Here is an 18,976-nt window from a genome sequence, read left to right on the forward strand (position 1 = left end):
AGATCCTGGCTGGGGTTTTCTCAAGCAATTAATGACCCAAGACCTCCCCCCAACAAGGGTCATCTGTCTCCCCATCTTCCTGTCTCCTCTAGTGCCCTTGCTGTCTCCATCCAGCTAGCTGCCTCTGTCCTGGCCAGAATTCTGTAAACACTTGGTGACCTAAATAGAGATGGGGTGTTCTCCTCAAAGTCTCTCACCTCTACTTAGTGTGTCTGTTTTACTGATACCAGTGAAGCTTTACGTTTGCAACATTCCTAACTCACACGCTCAGAGCCTCCCGACATCTTCGGATCCCCGTGGGCCTTTCCCAGCCAGAGCCGTGCAGTGGTCCCGGGGTGCTGCCCAGCCTTCATCTCCAAGCACAGCAAATAAGCACGTCCTTGGGGAAGCTGCAGAGGCTCGCAGGTGGACAAGCGCATCCCTCACCTTCCTCATCATGTCATGAGCACTGAAGATGAAACTGATGACATTCCCCCAGGTTGGCTCTCTGGCATCCCTTCCCTTTTGAGGTGAGACCCCCTCCTGCAACCTGCCTTTGACAACTGTCCTGCCTCACTACGGCAAACCCAGGGTCAGGGAGGCCAGGGCGTGTCTGCAACTTCGACTGCCGGTAAAAGTCCACTGTAGCGCGAGCCACTCTAGTATGGCGTTTGATAAACGTCTCAGAGTTTGTTGAATGAAACTTAGACACAGGCTCAACTGTAAGGTCTTTTTATCTTGGGGTTGGATCTGTAGCAGGACTTGGGCAGATGTCCCTGGGGGAAGATGTGAAATAGGACCTTTCACTGGTTTTGCAACACAACGGAATGACTCTGGTGATTTAAGGAACATATATAAAAAAAAAAATCCCAGTTTCTCAAAACTCATTTCTGCTCCTCTAAAGATCTTAAAGACATAGTCTTTAACGTCCTGGATTGGACAAGATTCATGAAATCCAGGAGCAGCATGGCGTCGTTGAATCAGAGAGTGTAGAAAGCACAATGTGTGAGACAGAATTCTCAGTTCTCGGCCGGGCGCGGTGGCTCACGCCTGTAATCCTAGCACTCTGGGAGGCCGAGGCGGGTGGATTGCTTGAGGTCAGGAGTTCGAGACCAGCCTGAGCGAGACCCCGTCTCTACTAAAAATAGAAATAAAAATTATCTGGACAACTAAAAATATATATACAAAAAATTAGCCGGGCATGGTGGCACATGCCTGTAGTCCCAGCTACTCGGGAGGCTGAGGCAGAAGGATCGCTTAAGCCCAGGAGTTTGAGGTTGCTGTGAGCTAGGCTGACGCCATGGCACTCACTCTAGCCCGGGCAACAGAGCAAGACTCTGTCTCAAAAAAAAAAAAAAAAAAAAAAAAAAGAATTCTCAGTTCTCAACATTTACTTGTGCATTGGTCTGTCTGCACATGTCCCCCCCAAAAAAACCTGTGGCATTTTAGCCAGGATATGGCAGACAAAGTGGCATATAAAGATGTTACTCTGAACCATAGCAAGAGAAGCCAAACTCAAGCCAAGTCAAGAAACAAAGCAAGGAAAGGCCGCCAACCTCAGTCCCTCCCAGGCCGACGGGGAGAAGAAAAGGGAAGATAGGAGTGGGCTGTCCTCAGACCGCAGATGGTACGGGCTTTGGGGGGCTCTGAGAGGTTGAATCTGGGCTCCCTTCCTCCAGGCTCCCTGGGGCTAACTCCCGTGTCATTCACACACTCTGCATTTGTGCCCCAGAGAGGAAAGGAGGCAGCGGCCTGGCTGGCCTGCTGGTGGCTGTCTGTGTACAGCTCTTCCCTTTCCCAACCTTCCCAACCCACTGTCCCCTCTGGCCCTGCTCCCACTGACTTGGGAAGCCACAGAGGTCCTGGGCAGACGGAGAGGCCACCGCCTGCCCGTGCTCACAAAGGCAGGTCTGTCTGGGGCCGAGCAGGCCCACGGGGGAGGCCCGGGCTCCCCACGCCCCTTCCTTCAGGAAACAGACAGGTCTAGTCTGGGGACGGAGGGAGGGGGTGTCCCCTTGTTAAATGTCTCCCCTCGGGTTCAGGCAGAGGCGGGGGAAGCTGTGCGAAAGGAAAGTTCTTTGCCTCGGGTGGCTGGTCCAGCAGGGCTGTGTGATGGGACACGTCACCACCAAAGCCGGACCAGATTCGATCACTTTGGATTCCACAAACTGCCATCTGATCCCGTGCCACCCAATCAGTCAAAAATGTTAATTTTCCTTTGAAAGCCATAGGCTCCATTTCCCAGTAGGTAAGTGCAGAGAAGACATGGCCACTGAGGCTCCTGCGTTTGTCACGACTCGGTGACCACGGCTTGCATTGTGGCCTTGGGGAGGCTGCTCTTGGCCTCACTGACCCCATTGTCTTGACTGAGCCGCCCCCAGTAAGCACTCCTTATGTACAAGGAATAAAGGTGGGTCGTGGCTAAGGGCATGGGCTTTGAAGTGAAGCTTCCTAGATTTAAATCCAGAAAGTGAACTGACCTCTCGGGTCTCCATTTGCTTCATCTGTAAAGCGAGGCCAGTGAGAGGCCAGCGACAGCACCTGCCCCGTGTGTTTGTTATAAGGAGGCAACAAGATAACGCAGGTGAAGCACTTAGCACTGGCCTAGAAATAAAACATGCACCGGAGCACCTCGTAAGTTTAGCTATTGTTTTCGTTGTGCTTATTCAGGATGACTAAGACAAGCCACCCTTTGGCAGAGGGTGGGAAGCTGAGTCGTGTCTACGTGTCTACGTGTCTACCACGGCAGGCTGTGACGAGTGCGGTGAGGGAGGAAGCAGGGGCAGGAGGACTTTGTGGGAGATGTGGCATCTCAGCCAGAGCACACACGGGCTTGCACGTGTGGGCACAGAACCAAGGCACGGCTTGAGCAAAGGCCCGGGGGTGGGCACGGAGAGGACTTCTCCCAGCGTGGGTGGCTGATCCCCAGCAGGGGGTCGCTGGGATATGCAGGGGGTTAGCGAAGCTAGTTTGGAGGCAGATCGTGGAGGACCTCAGAGGATGCCATTCCAAAAAGGTTCGACTTCTATCTGCAAGCAAATAAAAGTGGAACCGGTGGACATTTTTGAGAAGAGGATCTGGAAAATCCTTCTGTAAACATTTTTTAGGAAAATTTTGGTTATGGGCAGGGGGCTGGGCAGAGGCAGAGCAGAGGCCGTACAGCACAGTGGCCTGTATTTCCATCTCTGGAAAGCTCATCAGTCCCCACGTCCTTGCTTAAAGTTTGTCGTCTTTGCTAGGCTGCAGGCTAGTCTGGGACAGGGGCCCCTGCTTCCTTCTCGTTGTCAGATCCGCAGGGCAGGCCCTGGTGCTCAGTAGTTACCTGCTGACTTGAAATAGATGAAAGATCCTAAACTTGAGCAATGAGAGTAGAAGGGAGAGGATGGCTCTACGGTCACTTGAGGAGGAGAATGAAGAGCATCTGGCAGAGGAATAATCAGAGGAAACTCAGAGTGCGGAGGGGGATGGAGGGGGTTGGAGGCTATTTACGGAGAGAATCAGGGCTGTGACCAGGAGCAGGGCAAACGCTGAGCTCACGGTGGGGCACGCTGCATCAGAGGCCAGCAGGAGCATCTGCTGACTGGCAGCCGTGGAAATGGGGCGCCAGAGAGAATCCAGACCGTGAGGCTGGCGCTGGAGAGTCAGAGCAGAGGGGAAAGATGAGATCTTCAAGGAAGAACAACCTGGAGCCCAAAGAGAGGCCAACGCAGGCAGCCAGGCTGGAGGATGCTCCACATTCTCAGAGATCCCAGTGCAGCTGTTATCTCGGAGGGGAAGAGGCAGGAGACTGCGGGCAAGAGGCAGTATCGGGGAAAGCGCTGAAAATTCCGGATCACAGCATTCGAGGGGGCAGTCGGGCTGGCCACCCTGCCCAAAGCTACAAAGAGGTTAATCGGAATGGAAAACAGATGCAGAGCCTCAGAATTGGTCTCCTGCCTCAGCTTTGCTGTTGCGATCACTGTTGCACACTGCCTCTGAGGTCGCTCTCCTGAAGGAGGATCTGCCCGTGCCAACCCTTGGCTCAGAAACCTTCCCTTGTTTCTCACTTCCCAGATATTAAGGCCCAAAGTCCTTGGCCAGGCGTTGAAATGACTGCAAATCTGCAAACCTCGTCTGCCATATAACCTTCCACATCCCAGCAATCTGAGCTGCTTCCTCTTTCCTGTTGCAAACCAAGAACCTCCATGTCTTCGCATGTTGGTTCATGCTGCTCCCCCAGACCGGAAAGCCCTTTTTCTCCATTTTCTGCTAATTGAAACTCTTCCCATCCTTCACGATCTACATCAAATGCCACCCCCACCGCAAAGCCTTCCCTGGTCTCTCCAGTAAGAAGGGTCCTCCCTTTAGGGACCCACAGTGTGGTGCTTTGTCTAGCAATTATTTCATTCCTTCGACGACTGTGTTGTTGGCCTGTCTGTCCCCTCCACTAGCTTATGACAGGAGGAGAGCAGAGAGCACGTTTTATCTTTGAACCTCCCCTGGTATGCTTCCTGCATACAGAAGGCACTCAACCAACACCAGCAGAGCATATGAAGAATTTAAGAAAAAATACCTAAGAGCAGTAGATGCTGGCAGCCCTAGCACTTCCAACCATTTAGCTCACAGTCATTGACTTAAGGGGTTTGCCCTGCAATTAATATGTTGGCCCAGTGATGGGTTGCACACAATCAAATGTGTTATCTGTGATCTCTGGGCCATTTTGATATTGAGAACACACTATGCATTGCACATACACGAAGACTTTTCCGAACATTTCCTATAGACAAAAATGGAAAAACTTGGCCCAACTGCCAGAAGTGCTTTATCACATGTGCTGCCTATGACGATGGTTTAGAGAAATCTCTACAGAATTCCACCAGGATCATAAACATACTTCAGGAGCCATGAATTAAGAGGAAGAAGTTTCTCAACATTCAAATTCCAAACTCAAAAAGCATCTGTTCATTTCATCATCTATCATCTTCTGACTCTCTGAACAGGCTCTGACAGTATTTAGATGAAATGAGTACACTGTTTCATTCTTCAACAGCTTGCTGGTTGTACGGAAAACATACATTCAAGAAACGTATTCAACGCTGTTCAATGAGTACCTACTATATGTCAGCATGTCTGTGCTAACAGACATCGTACGGTATATGAGTCAGGTTAGTTCTTTATGTGGCCTGTGTTTTAGGGCTTAGACATTTTCTATATTGTTATATAAAACAATACAGAAAGCAATATAGGATTGAACTGGACAGTCCTGCTTTTCCCCCTGCTTTGTTTTTAGGATAGACAGTTGTAAAACACAGCTACTAAATGGAAAGGAAGGCCGCATTCCTCATGCAGCTGTGAGCAATAGAATTATTTAAATATATCTCTGATCCAGTAATCCTGGTTCTTGGTAAGGAAGAAAAAAAGAGCTAATTGTCTTCAACACTTTAGACTTTGACATCTCCCTCTCCCAAAACTGGGGAAAAGGATAATGCAGTCAGAGAGTATTCTGACTGACTTTTAAATTCATTTTCCTTGGATCCTACATAGTAGGATGGGAGGGAGTTTTTCAAAGCACCAAAATTGTGAGGAAATGCTTCCTCCAGCTTCATAATAACAGCAATGAACATTTTCTGAGCATTTGTTCCACACTGAGCAGAGTGCTCAGGAGAGGTTACCTGTTTTACCTCATTACATCTTCTTAGGTACGTGCCATTTATACCTGGGGAAACTGAGGCTCAGAAAAATGACCTTGCCTGTGGTCACACAGCTTGTAAGGGGTAGAGCTGGAATTGAAACCCAGTTGTTTAGCTTCAGGACCCACATTTTAGCGAGAACTGGGGTTTTTCCTAACCTACCCCCACTGCGGTGGAATTGCACGAGAAACATGTGTGAGAGGGGAGTAATGTCGTCATTAGAAACTGTATTTTAGAAGGCTGTTAAATGGAATGGGGAATGCCCGTGGTATGTTGTTTGGTGAAAAAAAAGGTTAAAAGTCTATAAATATAGCATGATACCGTTTTTGCTATATGCACACATATATATGCATATATAGGTAGATAAAGAGAGACAAACATAGACATAAACAGGAAAAACACTGGAAATATATAAATCAATACTACCAATATTTTAACTATGATTGCCTCCATATAATGGGCAAATTTTTATTTTCTTAAAATTTCTTATATTTTATTTTACATTTTTCATAATGAAATCTATTACTTTAATTACCGCAAAATAATTTTTAAGTGACATACATGCATTAACTCAGCAATTTCCATTAAACAAATAGATTTGGAGTAACCATTATGTATCAGGCACTGTATATTCAAAACAATCATAAACTGACCCAGCGCAGTGGCTCACGCCTGTAATCCTCGCACTCTGGGAGGCTGAGGCGGAAGGATCACTTAAGCTCAGGAGTTCAAGACGAGCCCGAGCAAGAGTGAGACCTTGTCTCTACTAAAAATAGAAAAAATTACCCGGTTGTGGTGGTGCATGCCTGTAGTCCAAGCTACTCGGGAGGCTGAGGCAGGAGGATCGCTTGAGCCCAGGAGTTTGAGGTTGCAGTGAGCTATGATGATGCCACTGCACTCTAGTGGGGTTAACAGAGTGAGACTCTGTCTCCAAAAAGAAAAAAAAATCAAAAACTAAAAATTCTAACCTGGGCAATGGCAAGACCCTGTCTCTACAAAAAATTAAAAAATTAGTCAGGCCTGGTGATGTACACCTGTAGTCCCAGCCACTCAGGAGGCTGAGGCAGGAGAATCACTTGAGCCCAGGAGTTGGAGGTTGCTGTGAGCTATGATCACATCACTGCACCCTGGCCAGGCAACAGAATGAGATCTTATCTCCAAAAAAAAAAAAAGAAAAAGAAAAAGACAACAAATGTACTCATATGCCTACTCTGCTAACATTTAGGATGCTCTCCTTCAGGTCTTTTTCTATGCAATTTTTAAAGTACTAGTGACCAAACCTGACAACAGCCAAGCCCTGGCATGTAGTTAGGAGTAGGACCTGCCCCCAGACCCCGACTCTCCACTTCTACCACGGAATGTCACGTCACTTCTTGCTAAGCCTCAGCTCCATCATCGGTAAAGAGGGTTAAGAGTGGGGATTAAATGAGTGAATACATGTAACGTGCCTTGAAGTACAAAACCAATAATAGCTATTATTGTTATTATTCTATGCAGAATCTCTACACTGCAGTTTCATTTTCCGCCTCTTCCTCTGCGGAGCAACAACATGATAGTGTTTCTCTTGGAGACCAGGGAGCTCTGCCCAGGCTATTCCGCATATAAAGTCACCTTTGGGTTTTGCAGGTCAGTGGGATCACTCAGTCAAAGCAGGTTCCATCAAAGTTGAGAATTTTGGCCTTTTCTCATCTTTTGTTCCTGGTTGATCCAAAAATTTCTCAAGAATAGTGTATTTGGCTCATTTGGCCTCATAGCCCAGCCAAAGCTATAAAGGACCGAGAGAGCTATCACGGTATGAAGGGAGAGGAGTATTTACACACTGCTCAGGAAATCAAAGGGGCAAATGTTGGACAAAGATCTTACTTAATTGTGTTTGGAAGCCTAACAAATATGGCCACTTACAGGCAATAGGATATCTAAACTCTAGCGCGTACACAGACCAACTCTATGACTGTGGGCCATGGTGTCATATTCCGCCTTATGATTGTGGGGTATGAGTCTGTGAGCTCTGTGGAAGGAAATGGTCAGTAGCAAGCTAATCTAAAAGAGCTAGCCTATTTCTGCTGCCGTCCTGCCCCGCTCCAGCCTCAGCCACCATCACCCGCTGTCACCGTGACTCTGTTGCCTCCTAACTCCCACTCCTGCCTTCCCTCCTGCCCCTCTCAGAGTCAGTTCTCCACCCAGGAGCCAAGTGAGCACCTTCAGATGTCAATCATAGCCTGTCCTCTCCTACTTCCAGCCCACCCAGTAGCTTTCCACTGTACTCAGAGTCACGCAGAGCCCCAGCCTGTTTGCGTGACTCCAGGCCCCTGCACGACCTGGGCTTAGCATGACTCACCAAGTCACCCTCACCACCGCCCCCCGCCCTTCAGGCTTTCGGGGTCCTGGCCCTCTGTTGTCTTCTAGCACACACTAAGCTCTTGCCTGCCTCGGGCACACATAAGGTATTGCCTTACCTCCCTGAGCAAAGTCCTTACCCTGCTTCTCGCATGCCTGGTGCCCCCTGATTCCGCTGGCGTCTGCGTCTGTCTCACCTCCTCAGAGAGGCATCCCCCATGCACCCCATGTCTCACAGCCTCCCCTATTCTGGTACCTTCCTTGTTGTCTTTCTAGAAGAGATCATACCACAATCTCCACTGATTCCATTTGTTTCGTTGCTGGCGTCCCTTTTTGTGTGTGATGCTGTGTCCACCACCCCCTCCTCTGGCCCATCGGAATGCAAACTCCTCCAGAGCAGGGACACATCTGCCCTTGTGCTGCTGCGTCCCCTGGGCAGGGCCCCTGGGGGAGTAGGTGCTCGATAAACAAAGAAAGGACGGGAGGCAGGAAGAGAGGGAGAAAGTCCCCAGAAAGGGGACACCTTTCCAAGGCAGCCGGGTTTCCTGTGACGTAGGCAGAATGCCCTGCTTAGCCCCAGCATTACTGTGCAAGTTAAAAATAAACCCCTGGGTGGAGTGAGAAGCCTTTAAAGACGATGGGGGAGAGAATGAGAAGCATGCGCCAGCCAGCGCAGGTCCGGCAGGATGTGGGCCCGGCCAGGAAGAAAGAGGGATCTGGACTCCGGGGAAATACTGACGATGGGGCTGCAGTAGTCTGACCCACATGCGACTCCTCATTAGTCACCAGAAGTCCCTCTCTTGATCTGCAGGGCATGAAAGGCCTCCAAAGTGGCCCATTCAGGATATGCCTCCATCCCAGAGGAAGACATGGTTAGAGGTTTTTAAAGAGATATTCTTTACAGTTCCTGGAACAGAGGCCTCCACGCCCCTCATCTGCCTGCCATGCGGTCAGAAGGAGAGGGAGAGGCCTGGGGGAGCAGGAGGCCAGAGGCCTTCCTTGGCTCACCCTCCCCCTGACCTCCCCCAGGGCCCATCCTGCGTGGGATCGAACCTCCCACCACAGTAGGGCTGCAGCCAGGCATCCCAAGGTGAAGCCGCCCTCCAAAGGCTCGGCCGGGTTCTGGGCCAGCACAGGGCCAGGGCGCGAGGCGGGGAGGGCTGGGCCGGGGGCCCTCAGAAACAACCCGGACATCGCCTTGGAAACGCGCCCCTCCTTGCACTGCGCGCATCGGATCCACCCTGAACCAGCTGTGTGTGAAACCTCCGGCCTCAGTGGGAGGTGGAGATGCCTTAGGGAGGGTCAGAGTGGGACAGGAAGGGGTCCACCTTCTTTGTCCTTGGGAGGACATCCATCTTCAGGCCGGAGTGAGAGGTCTGATGACCCAGGAGCGCGGCAGGCTAAACATCCCTAGTCTGGGCCCGGCCCCCATGGCGGAAGGATGGGGGCTGCCAGCATCCCCTCCTCCACACCGCGCCCTGGACCCCTTCCCGGAATCCCTCTCTCTGTGCTGCTTCCCCAGCCAAGTGATGTGCTCATGGTCACCTGGTGCAAGGCGATGTTCTCAAACCTCTGAAACAATTGATCTCCACTGGGTTTTTCCGTATCCACAGCCATGAGACTGTCGGGAGGGCCACAAAGGAAGGGGAAGGGAATCGGCAAGTTCCAGAGAGACAGCTATGCTGTGACCTTTACATGCCAGCGCTGGTCTAACCTCCACAACCCTCCTCTGAGAGAGGAGCTGTCACAGAGAAGGAAACTACAATGTAAAGGGGACCCCGTTCCTTACCCCAGGTCACTCAGCGAGGGAGGGTGGAGCATAATGCAAAATGGCGGTGCGATGTACTACCTACTACCAACGACAGACCGTCCCTTTGATTCCTTGCAGTCAATATCCAAACGATCTGAACTCAAAGCCCAGCACCAGCGGACATTGAGCAGAATTTTCAAAAGTGCAAGTACTGAGGAGCACACGCCCCCGGCCTGGTGGGAATCTAAAGCTTTCTTTGTGCACTGAGCAAAAGAAGTCTGCTGAAGTCGACCCTTCTGTAGTCATTGGTTGGGAACACCTCCAGCTTAAAGCTGCTGCTGAACAGGTAGCTGTGTCTGCTCTGGGCTTAAACTCTTTAAGGGAGCTACTGCTTTCTTGGATAGTTGTGAGTTCCTGACATGAGGATTTTCAAGTGCTGAAAATGCACAGGATAATCATCCTCCCCTGGAACAGAAAGGACTGACAGGGAACAGCAGGGTAGCAGGTGGCCTTCATATCCCAGGACCATGTTTTGAGTTCAAGTACGTTCTTATGGAGACTTCCCAAAAGTCCTAGCCAGACTGAAAATTTGTCAGCGGCAAAGATAATTCATGTTTTAGGGAGCAAATGCTATGTGCTATGCATTGTGCATGAAAACATCCTGGGCACTTTCCATGTGTTATCTCACTAAATTCTTACACCTGTGAGACGGGAACAACTCACACTGCTACAGCACTGACAGGCGCTATAGACCTTACCTCTACGAACGCACGTATTCCTGTCCACAGCCCCAAGAGAAGATATGTTATCTCTATGTCACAGGTTATGTAGCGTGGCCAGGGTCACGCAGCTATTGAATGTCAGATCCGGAGTTCCAACCCAGACAGTCCAACCCCAGCGTTCATGCTGTTGACCACCACGCTCCCCTGCCCCTGCGCGGAACTGAAATGGGAAGAGGCTGATCAAAGAGTGGGTCCGAAGTGAAGATGTTAGAAGGATTCTTAGTCTCCTTCATCAGCTCCCTCTCCAAGAAGCTTTGGGCTCTGCTTCCCAGGCCCTCAGCAAAGACATCCCAGGACCAGCCTGGGAGAACGGCCATGAGTTTTATGTGGCCGACTAGATGGAGATTGATTTCATCCTTGGAAAGAAACCCTCCTTTGAAAGAGACCATGGTGAAGCCCACCTGCATCTCTGCCATTTAGAAACACCCCCATTATCACTTCAAACACGAACACCCAATCCAGGCTAAGGGGGAATGTTTCGCTCCTATAACTTAATCACCACCTATCATTAAACGTGATGCGGCCAAGTCCAGAGAGCCTGGGCCCACCCAGCCTGGGCCTCTGCTCTTCTCTAAACTTGCTCTGTGTAGACGCCAGGGAGCGCTGCTGTAGTGTGAATTCTCGGCTCTCCTCCAGGTGCTATTCTGAATTCTGATAGATAGATATTCTGAGGATGGATGAGGAGAGTCTCATTTTCTAGAAGCTCTTTATGTCCTCGAAAGTATTGGTGCAGCACTTTGCGCACATTGAGTAATCAATGCAAACTGCTTCGACTATCCCCATCGGAAGGACGGGGAAGGCAGAAACAAGCTTCTCCATCTGCCTCCCTGGGTGCGCGGGCTGGAACATGCTGGATCAATGTCTCCCTTCTGGGTGCCTGACATCACTTGTTATGCATCTCTAGGCATGAATAGTTCCACTAGGGTGGATTTTTCCAGGCTTCCAAAGTGAGTTCTGTGCAGAGATGATCTTACCCTCCAAGAGGGCTCCTGTCCGCTTTCTCACCTTCCTGAAAATCACCTCTCTCCTCCAAAGTGTGCTCCAAGAACTCATCCTTGCTTAGCCAAATCCAGTCCCTCTGCTCAAATCGAAACGAAGGGGATTCTTTTTGTGGCAAGCAGGGCACGGGGTAAGGCATGGCGTTCGGTTTTTTATCAGGCCTTTTTTTGACATGTGGATTGTGCCAGCAACAGTTGGTATTGAAGAGAATCTTCCCAACGATGGGAGTGACGTGGATGTGAGTGTCTGGTAGCCGAGACATTCGGGCATCGGGTAGGGCTGCAAACGCCAAGCTGCAACCCCGCCCCAGGCCCCCAGCCCCTTTCCTGCTGCTTCCTCTGGGAGCCTCCCTTCAGCACCCCCTGCCCTTCCAGACCCATCTCTGCCCATTTCCCCCCGCCCCCACTCCACCCCCAGGGGGGCCACCTGGGCTTCCTGCCCCAGCCCCCAGCCCCTCCCAGCTTGACTCTCTGCCTTTCTCCAAGCCCCTTCTGAACAATTAGCCTCCCCAATGCACGCCTGCTCCCGCAGCTTCAGGCAAAGTACAGCCAGGCAAAGGAGAGGCCGTGTTCACAAGAGCTTTCTGTGTCTTTCAAAGGATGCCAGAGAAGGGGCAGCCTAGTCAGCCGCAGCAGGAGCCTGGCCTGGCTGCCAGCTCACTAATGAGCCTCCTGACGGGAGTGAGCTGTCCGTGTTCAGACCCTTCCCAGCAGAGCATCCCAAATGCCCGGAACGTACTCTGCTGAGGGAGGGCCGTGGCCAGAACGCTAGTTGGGGAGCAGCCTGGAACTTCGCTCCCCAGTGGCCAGGCAGCCCTCCCGGGGGCTGTGAGCTCAAGAAGCCTGACATCCCACGTTCCCTTTGTTGACATGGGAGTCTGCCCTACATAGGATCGCTTCCTCCTCTGGCCTTCTGTGGCTCACAGCTGAAGGACCCAAATCCTCGACACCCCCACATGGTCCGAGCCCACCTGCCCCTCGGGCTCCGGCTTGCCCTTCCTCCCTGCACTCCAGCCACACTGGCCTTCCTGCCCTCCTTGGGGACGCCACGCTTCCTCTCACCACGCGACCTTCGCACATGCTCTTCCGCTTGCCCGAAGCACTCTGCCCCCAGCGGCTGATACCTGCCAATCCTCCAGATCTCAACCCAAGCATCACCTCCTCCTGGAAGCTCTCCCAGATCCCCGATGGAGGCAGGCGCGTCTGTTATATGCCTTTGCAGGACCACTCAGGAGAGTCACTGCTTGGTTGACATCTGTACCCCCACCTTGCCTCTAACTTTCATGAAGGTGGGGGCTGTCAGTCCCGAGCTCTGTCGCATCCCCGTGTTAACACATTCCCTGGTACCCAGGGGTGTCCCGGGAGAGCTGAACCAGCCTGACGTGGTCACAGTGGCCCTCAGTATGCCCCGTCCCAGTCCCCCTCCCTCTCCCCTTTTCCTGCTGCCTCCCCTCTCCTCCCTTCTTTACTTCTCCTTCCTCCTGCCTCACTCTCTCTGTTCATCCCTTCTTTCCTCCTGTGCTTTGGGCCTACTTGCTGCTCCTAAGAACACTGTTTAAGCCAACAGAAAGGTACGTAGAGTTAAAAAAGAAAAAGTTGCCATAACTTGACATAATGTGTTGGCCTGCAACGAGCTCACCCCAAAGTCAGGGCCAAGGGGGCGGAATCCAGGAATCTGGCTTCCCGCAGCGATGGTTTGCTAGGGCTGCCTCAGTAAGTACCACGGGCTCTGTGTCTGAAACAACAGAAACTCTCACGGTTCAGGAGGCTAGAAGTCCAAGATCAAGGTGCTGGCAGGGTTGGTTCCTTCCAAGGCCGTGAGGAAAGGGTTTGCTCCTTGGCTGGCAGGTGGCCGTCTTATTCCTGAGTCTCCTTCCTTTGTCTTCTCTCTACGCGTGGCAGTCTGTGTGTAAATTCTCCCCGTTTTATAAGGACACTAGTCATAGTGGACAGGGGTCCACCCTAATGACCTCATTTGAACTTGGTTACCTCTGTGAAGACCCTATCTTCAAATAAGGTCATATTCTTAGCTACTGGGGCATAGGGGGAGGTTTTCGTCGTATGAACTTGGGTGGACACAATTCAACCCTAACCCCTCCTTCCCTGTGCCCAACGCCCCAACCCTCTTTGACTCACTGAGATAAAAATAGGGAGCACAGGGACACATCATCTTCTGAAGAAATTGTATGGGAGTCTGGGAATGGGGTGGACACGGCAGGAACGTGCACTGGAGAGAGAGGAGGGTTGAACTGACAGAAGCTAAAACCGTTCTCGTAGAATAGCCCGGTGGTTTCACACCCGGGCTCTGGTAACCTGTTCGTTCAGAGTTCAGATCCCGGCTCAGCCACCTACTAGCAGTGGGGCCTCTTCCCTCCCTTGCAAAATGTGGACAGTAATGGCACCTAAGTGACGGGATTGTTCTGAAGGTTGAATGAGAGAACAGCGCAAGCGGAGGGCGGAGCACTGTGCTTGGCATGGAATTACTCGACGTGCAGGGAGTGTGCTGTGGGTGATGTGATACGGGGGTGGTCTCTTCGGGGAATTTGGGAAGCAGAGATGACAGAAAAGAGGGTAGCTGCCACTGATTCCAGCCACACAGCTCTGTGTTCCATTTCATGGTGACAAGGAGAAGTGGAGCGGAGCAGCAGCCAGACCCATGCATCCTCGGTTGTGGTCTATGGACCGAAGGCATCAGAACGGCCTGGGCTCTGCTCAGGACACCCAGAAAGTGCGGACTCAACACTGCAGGGGGCACCTAGGAACCTGATTTTTAAATTAGCTGCCCTGATTCTTCTGCACGTTAAAATTTGAAAACCCCTGGACCAGACCATAGGTCCTGGAGCAGCAGAGGCGAGCCGTGTCCGGGAGGAACCCCCACATGGACACAGCCCTGGGGCAAGGTAGGCTCACCCCACACCTGCCTTCGTCACCGCCATTCCTCGGATGAGGTCAGAGAGGGAGTCTTGAGCAATTATGCATGAAACGAATCTGTAAGTCACGTTTTAAATGTACTAGAGGGATCGCATTGCAAATCAGGTGTTTCATGTTACTGTAAACCTCACTGTGCTCAGACATCCACTTTTTGGATTGTCTATTCTTCCTCTCCCCACCACTGGGGCCACCCAGTCTCTACCTCGGGCTTAGCTCTGGATGACCTCTGACCTTAGGCTTGAGGCAGATAAGGAGCCCTGTCCCAGCAGGCTGCTGTGCCTGTGCTTTTGCTGTCAGGCACCACTTCCTCTGTTCCTGGGCACCGTCCACTGCCAGCACTGCCCGGGGCACTGCCTGAGGCATGCCTTGGCCCCAGTCCTTCCCAAAGACCCAGGTCCTCAAGGCTGAGATTCTGCTCATGGCCCACACTGGGGTCCTGCCGTCTCTTAGCAGGGTTTGCAAACCCTGGCCTTCTTTCTAGGGTCTTCCAATATCATCTGTTGCTGAATGCCTGTCACCAAGCTCCCCCTGCCTCTCAGGACACCTCCCACAATCCCCCAAAACATATACAGCCTACCAGTTGGGAGCTCAGGATCACCGGACAGCCTGGGTGTGGAGCCAGGCTCTGCCACTGGGTGGCTGTGTGACCTTGGGCAAATGGCCCACCCACCCAGCCTCCATTCCTGTATCTGTAATGGCCCCTACTGTCACATATGGGGTTGTTATAAGAGTTCAGGGAGGTGATACGCTTAAAGCCACACACCACGTCTGCATATAGGAAAGGCTCAGGAAATGCTGGCGACCAGGACAAAAGCCCTTCTGTTTCCAAATACAGATGCAAACAAGATTCCATAACAAAGCAAAAATGGCTTCATGTGGCCCCAAAAGTGACACTAGTGGTCCCTCATAGTGTCACTTTGGACTCTGGAACAAATGCATTGTGAGCAGCCTTTTCAGAACTCACCTTTTAATAATAATAGTAATAACAGCAAAAACTCACCTAGTAGTCACTAGGAGCCATGCACATATACGGAATGTGCTAAGGGCATTGCTCATTTGATCCTTTCAATAACAAGGTTGGCACTTTATTACCCCACTTCACAGATAAGGAAACTGAGGCACAAGATCATAGGACTAATAAGTCAGAATGTGGATCCCAGGCAGTCTGGCTGCAGAATCCATGCATTTAACCACTACCTCATGCTGCCTCTTTTATGTGGTGTAATCTCATTATTGGAGAGGAAAGAGACAAAGGAAAAAGTTAAGGCAGAGAAATGTTTTAAGCAGATAGCGCTGGAACCAGCATGCCTGTAAGTCAGTCTCAAGAAGCTCACCTCTGGCTGGGTTGAAACCATGGTGTATTTAATAGGAAAAGCAATTGTTATTCCCTCCCCCTTTCTCTCCCTGTAGTCCACTGGTCTAGATGCTGGTACATGTCCCTCCACCTTGGGCTCCTGTACTTACCTTCCAGTTTTCACATCCCATCAGCCCAGGCCCGTCCTCTGTCACCTCCCCACCCAAGAGGCCCCCTCTCTTCTCTATGGTCGATTGGGCTGGGTCCAGCCATACCTTGAGAGGCGACAGCTTGTTGGTACTTGAAGATTTGTTGATTGGTGAATCCTTTCTTAAGGAAAAATATTTATTCACCCACAATTTATATCTCATGTATAGAGGTTAGCCCCGTGTGCCTGTGGTACAAACGACTACAGATTATTTTTCCAGCAGCCTAAATCAAGGGACTCTGTGTTGGCCAAGCAATGCCTATCTAATGAGATGGAAGTGGGTGTGCCTTCCACTCTGCACAGTGCCCTGGCAGCTAGCACACAGGGCTGGCAGCTGCAAGATATTTAATCGTTTATTCATAGGTGAATAGTTTATTCACCTAAGCAAGCAGCCACACTCTCCGGGCATGAGTCATCCCTTTGCCGGCGTAGACGGAGCACAGGGATGTCTGTCCCCCATCTCCACTGAAAATAGTGTCATGAGGGTTGGTGCTACTTGCCGGTAAAGTCAAACCAGTTGGCAAGATACTGCATCCTTAAGTCCTTTTTGAAACTAGGCAAGCTATATGTAAACACCAGATTTGGGAGAGAGTTTATAAGAAACTCATTACATTTTTCTCTTAACGTTTTGTGTGTTAACTTTGCTTTTGATTAAGTACTTCATTTGCAAATCCATTTATTCACACTACCCAAGGCAGAGGCAACAGAAGAAAGTCTCCCTGAGTCCTTCTGCCAGCCGCCCTCGGCAGCAAATTGGTGCTCTTGCCTCCAGAGCTACAATCCCAAGAGGGGACTTTCCTGGAAGCCCTCAATGACCAACACAAAGAAAACAAAGGAGAAGGGAATTGGTGCCTGTGAATCACAGTGGCCACCAGAATCCCGAGTCATCCATGCAGACAGCCCCCGGTAAACAGTGGCTACTTCGCTAGACACCACTTCCCAAAGCGCATCCCATTCCCTTTGCCACTGGCGGGCGGGCGGCTCATCCTCGGGCAAAGCCAGCAGGGCTGGCAGAGCGGTGGCCCAGCTGGCCTGTGGCAGGATGCTCCATCCTCCCAATCATAAACAACCACATCCCTGCAGAGAATGAAAGGAAAAGTGCCGGTCGCTGGAGCAGAGGGGAAGGAGGAAGGAGGGTGGAGAAAGCACAGGGTGTTTGGACTCAGCTGAGACACAGAATGGGCACTTGGATCTCTGAAAAGGGGGTACTTGATCCAGTGCCTGACACGCCCACGCCAGCACCTGGAGGCCTGACTGTCTCAAGTGCTCTTCTGTCGAGCCCTGCATACTTCTGGCACGTACCAGCGACGTGGGTGTGGCGAGCCTGTGTGCCTGCCAGAGAATGTGCCCGGTGTTCCCACTCGGCTCCTTCTCCACCGGCGCCCACCGCAGGGGGAACTGACATGAGGATGGGACGTTCTGGGAGGCTCAGAACGGAAGGGAGGAAGTAACCCGGGTGACCCGTGGGGCCAGCAGAAGACCAGCCTGCCGAGACCCTGAGCTGACACCCTCCGCTAATCCTAAATTTCAGCCTGACTTTTATATCCAAAGGTTGATAAAAGCTAAGCTGCGGAGGGGTTGAGGCAGCTGAATCGCCCCGCTCCCCAGGAGGGCGAGTGTGACACAGCAGGATGACGCCAGCCGCACTCACCACGGCCACAGTGTCTGACTTCTGCAGAACTGCAAGGGCTGCACCCAGCGCTTCAGTAGATGAGAAATTCCTGCCTCCGCCAGCCCTGGTGACCCTGGCGCTGGGGAATGGAGATAATGCGGCAGTCTCTAAGCCATAGTCTATTTTTACACGTATGTGCCATCAGCAAGCCCTTTCCCCAGCACCACGGCTTCAGCCCAGCCAGAGGCGACTTCTGGGATTCACCTGCAGGAGTGCTGGTGCCGGAGCTGTCTGCTCAAAACCTTTCTCTGCCTTAACTTTCTCGTTTTTTCTCTCCTCTCCAAGGCATTTGCACACACACACACACACACACACACACACCCTCAGCTCTGGATATAACCTGCCCCCTTTTCCCCTAGAACAGATGCTCTGATTCTTACCTGGAGAGCTTGTAGTCTGAGGGCTGCAGCTCCCTCCACACTCACTCAGTGCCGTCCCAGGGGAGGCAGAATGCACTTGGAGACGTCTGCTCTGTGTTTGTCACTGTCACTGTGCTGCAGCCGGCTCCCCAGCAGCCCCGAGCCGGCTCTCTGAACCTCTGGGCTACTGCAGCTCTGTGTGGGGAGAGGGACGCGCCGTGGCATGCACATCAGGTTGCTGGCCCGCCTCCAGACACTGTGCCACAGAGCCGGCTACCAGTCCCGGAGGGCTGTGTGGGAAACGGGGGGCGGGGGTTGAGGGGGGCAGGCTTGCGGAGCTGAGAACGTCACCCTGGAGGGCTATCTCTGGCCCTGGTTTATCAGCAGAGGGGACCTGCCTTTAGACCACTACCCACACCCACCCCACCCACCAGGATGCGCACGGAGGCTCCAAGTGCCCCCAGTTCTGGACAGCAAGCAGCAAGCCAGGCATACAGAGCTGTTGGCCGGCGGGGAGGGAGGCAAAGACAGCAGACGGTGGCAGCAAGTACCCTGGGTGTTATTTTAACGTGGTTTGTCTTGGGGCAAATGCCTGAGCTGAATGGACTACTGGCCCGTCTCAGCAGAATCCTGTTTATTTTGAGGCCTGAGTCGCCAGGGAAACAGCAGGTCGTGGCTCAGAGACTCTGCTCTGGAATCAGGAGGCTGCTGGATGAAAGGGAGGCCTTTTCTATGCTGTCATCTGGCGTCCCTCGCAGGGTGTAGGTGTCTGCGTGTGGCAGAGTGTATGTGTGTCTGTCCGTCTGTGCCATTCCCAGAACCAAGCCCTACAGATGGCATTTTGCGAAGCCAGTCAAGGCAGTGGCCATCCAGGTTGGCACAGGGAAGGGATTGCAGAGAGAATATTTCTGTCATTCCTCACCACTGTTCAAGCCTGTCACTGCTGGACTAGGTGAATCCCCAGGTGAGCCCTGCGTCAGCGGTAGGGACTTCTTCA

The 18,976-nt window shown here is 51.8% G+C and overlaps 1 protein-coding gene across 3 annotated transcripts in view; it reads right to left on the reverse strand.

The window, feature by feature from the left end:
- The window catches only part of FGF1 (fibroblast growth factor 1), an 88,123-nt gene that overhangs the window by 59,796 nt on the left and 9,351 nt on the right, over positions 1-18,976 (reverse strand). For 2 of the 3 annotated variants that reach the window (XM_045551093.1, XM_045551095.1), the window contains exon 2: positions 18,001-18,174. The exons of the other annotated variant lie outside the window; for it this stretch is intronic. The gene's annotated coding sequence lies outside the window, so the exon portion shown is untranslated. The remainder of the gene's footprint in view (positions 1-18,000; positions 18,175-18,976) is intronic. 3 annotated transcript variants of the gene reach the window in all.

The sequence above is a fragment of the Lemur catta genome, chromosome 5 (assembly GCF_020740605.2).
Source record: "Lemur catta isolate mLemCat1 chromosome 5, mLemCat1.pri, whole genome shotgun sequence".
Classification (NCBI taxonomy): domain Eukaryota; kingdom Metazoa; phylum Chordata; class Mammalia; order Primates; family Lemuridae; genus Lemur; species Lemur catta.